This window comes from Camelus ferus, chromosome 5 (assembly GCF_009834535.1).
Source record: "Camelus ferus isolate YT-003-E chromosome 5, BCGSAC_Cfer_1.0, whole genome shotgun sequence".
Lineage (NCBI taxonomy): Eukaryota > Metazoa > Chordata > Mammalia > Artiodactyla > Camelidae > Camelus > Camelus ferus.
In genome coordinates this window covers 20,601,296-20,608,363 of record NC_045700.1, presented here as the reverse complement: position 1 = coordinate 20,608,363, position 7,068 = coordinate 20,601,296, and the positions used below count along the sequence as shown (strand labels likewise).

General features: G+C 34.6%; 1 long non-coding RNA gene across 1 annotated transcript; it reads right to left on the bottom strand.

Annotated features, from left to right (window-relative positions):
• Positions 1–514: 514 nt before the first annotated feature.
• LOC116663861 lies at positions 515–6,611 on the bottom strand. The gene is made up of 3 exons (XR_004320226.1): positions 6,600–6,611; positions 4,621–4,624; positions 515–594 (listed from the first exon to the last, which is right to left on the bottom strand). It is a non-coding gene; the product is annotated as an uncharacterized LOC116663861 (long non-coding RNA).
• Positions 6,612–7,068: the final 457 nt, after the last annotated feature.

Sequence of the window (7,068 nt, the reverse complement as noted above, 5' to 3'; positions counted from 1 at the left end):
ACAAATTTCCTTTCTTTTGTTCTTTTTTTTCACAATGGTCCCTACTCTGAATTTGTGTGTCTTGGAATAGTAGACAACAATAGCTGCAGACCTCAATCTACAGTACATACCAAGCAATTCAACTTTTTATTGTAATATCATGATTTTCTTTTCGTGGGAGCACTTTCAGCATCACTAGTAGCTCTTCATATGAGTCCCAGAGTGTTATTCAAGGTTTGTAGTATTGCACTAAACATGATGGAAAATATGTGAGAACTATGAGCAATCATTTCTTACTGCGATACACAATTTACTGGAGAGAAAATGCTCATACAGAAATGATTAGTGTCTTAGGGTATTTTAAGTGAATACTCGCAATATTCCAGCTCACCACATCAGCAACAGGAGGCAGTTATGACATTATTACAATCGTACAGTACTTGCTACAGTTAATTTTATGCAGTTATGATTTAATATTACCTCTTTACATTTCTCTCAACTGTGAATGGTGCCATGTATGGTCTGTAAGTGTTTGCATAAGTTTTGATAAAATTTAGCTTTTTATAGTAGATTTGAGTATATTTTATGGCAGTAAATGATAAAATAGACTAATATCTACATGTATTTCATGCACTCATAACATAACTAACTTTTTCTTATTTTTTGATATTTCTGGGCTACTCACTTCATCTACAAATTTTTTCAAATTTTCACAAATCTCCAAAATTTTTTTAATACATTTATTAAAGAAAATCCTCATGTAAGTGGACCCGTGCAGTTCAAACACATGTTGTTCAAGGGTCAGCTGTAATGTAATACATCAATATCAACAGCTTATAGAAGAAAGTCATATGATCTTATCATTAGATGCAGTAAAAGCACTTGACAAAATCCAACACCTATTTATGATCCACTCAGTGAACTAGACATAGAGGGGAACTTCCTCAATCTCATAATGAACACCTACAAAAAATCTACAGCTAACATCATACCTAGTGGTACAAAACTAGATGGTTTCTCCCTAAGATTGGGACAGGGCAAGGATGTTCCCTTTCATACTCATATTCTACATGTTACTGGATAGCCTAACTAATGCAGTAAGTCAGGAAAAGGAAATAAAAGTCATAAAGATTCATAAAAAACAAACAAAACTGCCTTTATTTACAAATAACATGATTGTCTATGTAGAAAATCTGAAAAAAAAAAAAAAAAAAAAAAAAAAACAAAACAAAAAAACCAAAAAACCTCCAGGATCTAGTATGCAATTATAGCAATGTTTCAGGAAACAAAGTTAATATACAGACGTAACTTGATTTCCTATGTACTAGCAATTAAATTAAAAACATGTTACCACATATAAGTGATATCATATGGTATTTTTCCTTCTCTTTCTGGCTTACTTCACTTAGAATGACAATCTTCATGTACATCCAGGTTGCTGCAAAAGGCATTATTTTATTCTTTTTTTATGACTGAGTACTATTCTGTTGTATAAATATACTACATCTTCTTTATCTAGTAATTTGTTGATGGACATTTAGGTTGTTTCTTTGTCTTGGCTATTGTAAATAGTGCTGCTATGAACATTGGGGGTGCATGTATCTTTTAAAATTAAGGTTCCCTTTGGATATATGCCCAGGAGTGGGATTGCTGGCCCATATGGTAAGTCTAAAAAAAAGACAGACTTATTCACAAAACAGAAACAGACTCACAGACATAGAAAACAAACTTATAGTTACCAGGGGGGAAGAGGGTGGGAAGGCATAAATTGGGAGTTCAAGATTTGCAGATACTAACTAATAATATATAAAATAGATAAACAACAAGTTCATACTGTATAGCACATAGAACTATGTTCAATATGTTGTAGTAACTTATAGTGGAAAAGAATATGAAAACAAAGCCAAAAAACACATTACCATTTATATTAGCACCCCCCCTAAAATGAAATACTTAGGCATAAATCTAACAAAATATGTACAATAACTATAAGAGGAAAACTAAAAAACTCTGATGAGAGAAATGAAAAAAGAATTAAGTGAAGAGATATCCTGTGTTCATGGATATATAGACTTAATATTGTTAAGATGTTAGTTATTTCCAATTTGTTTAATAGATATAATGCAATCCTACTAAAAATCTCACCAAATTATTTTGTGGATATTAACAAACTAATTGTAAAGTTCACGTGTAAAAGACAAAAGACCCAAAATTGCCAACATAATATAGAAGAAGATCAGAGAACTGATACTACCTGATTCCAAGGTTTGCTATAAAGCTACAGTAATCAAGATAATGTGATATTGACAAAGAATAAACAGATTAATGGAACAGAACGGAGAGCTCAGAAACAGACCCACAGAAATATAGTTAATTAATCTTTGTCAAAGAAGCAAAGACAATTCAATGAAAAAAGGATTATCTTTTTAACAAATACTGCTGCAACAACTGGATGTCCTCATGCAGAAAAGAAAAAAATCTAGACACAGACCTTTCCCCAAAATTAACTCAAAACAGATCATAGATCTAGATGTAAAACATAGAACTATAAAACTTTTAGAAGATAACATAGGAAAAAATCTAGGTAAACCTGGGTTTGGCAGTGACTTTTTAAATACGACATCTAAAGCATGATCCATGAATAAAAGAATTAATAAATTTTACTTTACTAATTAGATATTAATAAGAGAGATTGTGAGAAGGAAAAGAAGGGGCTTATGGAAACTCTTTGCACTATTTTTTCAATTTTATATAAAACTAAAACGGCTTAAAAAATAAAGATGATTAATTTTTAAAAATAGCAAAAACAAAACAAAAGCATAGGGATCCAGTCAAGGGCCTGAGTTATTAACATAACCTAGTCTCATTTCTTCTGAAGAATATGACTTCCTCATCATGACATTAAATTAACACAGCTAATCAATAGTCTGGTGCTACACTCATCTGAAGGGCATTACTTAATGGGAGACTGATAATTTGAAGTCAGTAGAGTATGCAAGAACTCTGACCAAAAAAAGAAATTATAACATTTTCATTTTTTGTGGGGTTCCTGCCATGAAAGAATTTTCATTTTTTAAAGATTTAAAATCTAATAAGGTAGGGAAGTAATTTCAAGTCCACTGTAGCTTGAAATTAGGGCCAAATAACTGGTGGCAGAACTGGTCCAAAGATAAACTCTTTCTGTAGACACAGAGTGAATCACAGCATTGTGACCCTAGGTGAGAGTGACACAGTGTACATCGGTAGTTTTCCTGTCTTCATGAGGACGTCCCTATTCCCTGATACGAGATTTAATTAGATGAGCAGTGTTACAAGATTTAAAATAGATACTTATGCACATAAACATGCACGTACCTGGAGCGACTACTTGCTTTTCAAAGTGACCCAAGCTGGGGAGCATGTCTCTCGAAAATAGCAACAATTTGATGGCGAGCTCATGCATTGCCTTTAACTGTTCCCTAAGGCATGAGAACAGCTGTCAGGTTGGAGACCTGGCCACTATGCCCTGAGTGACATTAGCATCTGACTTCTAACCATCAGTGATAGCAAGTGAGGTTCTTTTTCATTTCATTTGATTCAAAAGAGTCAGACTATGTTATTTAGCAGGAAAGCTGCATATTCTGAGCGAGAAGCCTCCTTAGATATAGTTCTAGCATGTGCTATCAAGTCACACAAAGATCTCTATTACTGGTACAAAAGAGGTAAAAGCTGGTTAATTATTTGGTGTTTCTTCTGACCCCTCATTTATAAATTATGATTTTCCTGGTGCTGTCCTAGTTTTCAGAAAGGTAGCATTAGTTAAAAGCATCATATAAACACAACTAAGTTTTATAGAAATAGTCTACAATAGAGTTGACATCTGACCTCTTTAGTCTATAAACTTCTGTAGGTAGTAGACCACTTACATTTTACCCAAAGGAATATGACATCTATTTTGAGAGCGAGGAAACCATGCAAGACTAGGTAGCAGATATTTGGGATTTTTGTGTAATGTCCACTAAATAGGGAAAAAAAATACCAAAAGAGTATTATCTTCTGTTTTTTAAAGTAAAATTAGAAAACATATAACATTTAATGTGCTCCAGCCAGGTGCTAGGCACCCTCACATAATTATCTCATCTGGTTCCCCACAGCATTCTTGTGGGAAAATATTGTCACCACTTTATTACTGAGGAAGCTCATGCCCATAGAGGCTAAACAGCATGAGAAAAGTAAATAATAATAATAATGATGATGATTATGATGATGATGATGATGAAACCATATCCTAAGTATGAAGTCTAGGTTCTATATCTTCTGAATGAACCCCTCTGCTTCTGATGCCAGTGAATTCAGTCTTCCCTCCTTTACATCCCTTCAAGATCTATGTCTCACTCTTTACTAGCCATTTTCTTTGGATTTATTCTTTCTTCCCTCTGATTTTTTACATCTTTTACTCACCAGGAGGATGGAGTTATGCCAGTTAGCTTTGGTCTATTCATTCCCTTTAGAGAGGTGGCAGGCAAGGACACGTTCCCCAGAGACAAAAAAGAAGGCAGGTGACCAAGCCTAATCTCTTTGTCTAGTGGAAACTTAAGATGAATTGACCAATGATATTTGCTAGGAGGAAGACATTTATGTGGGAAATGCCCTTAACAGGACCTCTCTAGTTACTTACTATCTTTACTAAATAAGACACGGGAACCAGGGACAATGGTTGTGATGAGAATGTTGTAGAAGCCCTAGAACTCTCTCCTAAATGCTTCCTGCTGTCAGAGAAACTCCACGAATCTCAGAGATTTCATTTTATGTGGACCTGAAGCACATGTCTGATGCAGGAAGGAAAAACTTGGGAGTCTGCCTTAAAAATTCAAGATTTCTGTCTGCTTTGTGTAAGCCTCTCAGTAAGCAATATTCTGGCTTTTGTTTTTAGTAAAGCTTTATATATATATATAAATATGATTTAATATATGATTAAATATATGATTTGTATCGAAGTTGACAATCTGAACCTGTGTGTTAGCTTACATATTGCGTTGACTGTTGTTTACATACACCTATAGCTGATAAAGTATGGTTGGGAAGAACTAGTGGACTAGGACCTCAGATTCTTTGTTTATGAATGATTGGCACGTCTGCATCCCTGTCTCTGTGTCATCTCCTGAGACCAAGGGTAGGTCTCTGGAAATGTTTTCACACAGTTCTGTAAGGCAGCAACCACTGGATCTCAGGCTGGTAGCCTAAGAGACTGGTTGTGTATCACTATTAACAGATGGTGGAAGAAAATGAACATGATGGAGTTAAGCTCCAAGAGGAATTTTAGTCAAGGAGGTAAGAGCTATTCAGTTATATTGGTAGTGGGAATTGGGTTCTGCCAAATATGATGTGAGTAGATTGCTCACTACTTTTCTCACCTTCAGCAACTCATTTCTGAAAATCTGGTCCTCACATCTTTTGCAGAAAGCTTTCAGTGTTCTCACTCGCAGAATAGCAAATATGTTATGTATTAGGACTTAGACCAGTTTAACTATCTTTTAAAAAATATATATCAGATTTGCTCATTATTTGACATTTTTAAAACTAGCATTAAAATTAGCTCAGCATTTTTAGCTCCTTTATATGAGCCTCCAAAGAAGCATGGCAGTAGCTTTAACATTTATTACACTATCTGTGTTATTTGGATCCTCTGAGAAACATGTGCCAAAATGGAATTAAATATACAAGATATTTATCGGGGAAGACACTTGTGAAGAAGCAGGAGTAATAGGGAGAGCCTGAAAACTGCAATGAATCTCTGATTCCTATAAAGGGAGAGAGGGAAGGATCACTACTATGATTGAATTGTGTGCTCCTAAAATGCATGTGTTAAAGTCCCAACCCTCAGTTATGTTGGTATTTGAAGCAGGTCCCCTCTTCATTTGGGGCTTTGATTCCTATATACCGTAGCAAGACCATGAGAGATTACACTCTGCTTTTCTAGATGCTTCAGACCTAGCTCTCCAGCTTTCTGTTCTACCACAAATCTCAACAAGTTTCTCATGGAGAAAGCGAGGTGTGCGTTTTGGGGTCCTCTAGTTAACAGCCTGTCACACCAGTGTTCACAACCATCACAGATCTCACTGTTTCTCTTCTCCCTGGCTGTTCCTCTAATTAAATCACGCCTCAGCCTCAGTCTGTGCCCAGAACTGATAGATGCCCCCAACGAAAAAAGTGGCTGGCTGTTGACATTTCCCCTAACAAGTTGAATTTTAATATATCTAGTCCTCTTTCAAAATGTGTTTTCTGATGGATTTAAAATATGATTTTTGATAACATATCCATGTTTCTAATTGTTGCAGAGAATCATGGTCTCAGTAAATTTATCAATATATTGTTACGTGGATTCTGAGACATAGGTAGAAAGACTTTCTCTCTCTGAAATCATAAAGGAATTTCTCCATGTTTTCTTCTAGTGTTTTAAAAGATTTACTGTTTTTGCTTTTAAATCTTAGTCTATTTGGAATGTATCCTTCTGTTTGATGTGAGGCATAGATCAAAATTAGTTTTAAAAATGGCTATTCCAGTTGTTCCAACACTTTTGATTGGATAATTACAGCATTTCCCTACCTGACCTTGAGATGCCACTTTTAGATAATAAATACCTATATATATTCTGGTCTATTTTTGGAACTTCTGTTCTCTTACATTGGCTTTTCTGTTTACTAATAAAACTGCACGCTGGTTTATTTTTGAGGCATATATATATAAACAATATCTGGAAGCAGCCATCTCTTCTCTATTTCTCTTCTACTTCAGAGTTGCCAAAATTTTCTTATTAGTCTTTTTTTCTCTATGAGAGTTAAAAGAACAAAAACAGCATTTTGTTGGGATTTCATTAAACATAAAACAACTTAAGGTAAACTGACAATTTTATGATGGTGACTCTTCTCATCCAGTAATACTGCATTTATTCCATTTGTTTAAGGATTCTTTTGTGCCCTTCAGTAGTGCTTTAAAATATTTAAAATATCTTTCACTTTTCTCATTTACTGTATTTCTAGAAGTTTGATTTTTGCTGCTCCTTTTATGGGTAAATGGTAGCTTTTCTTTCTTTCATTTTGCCTACTAAGT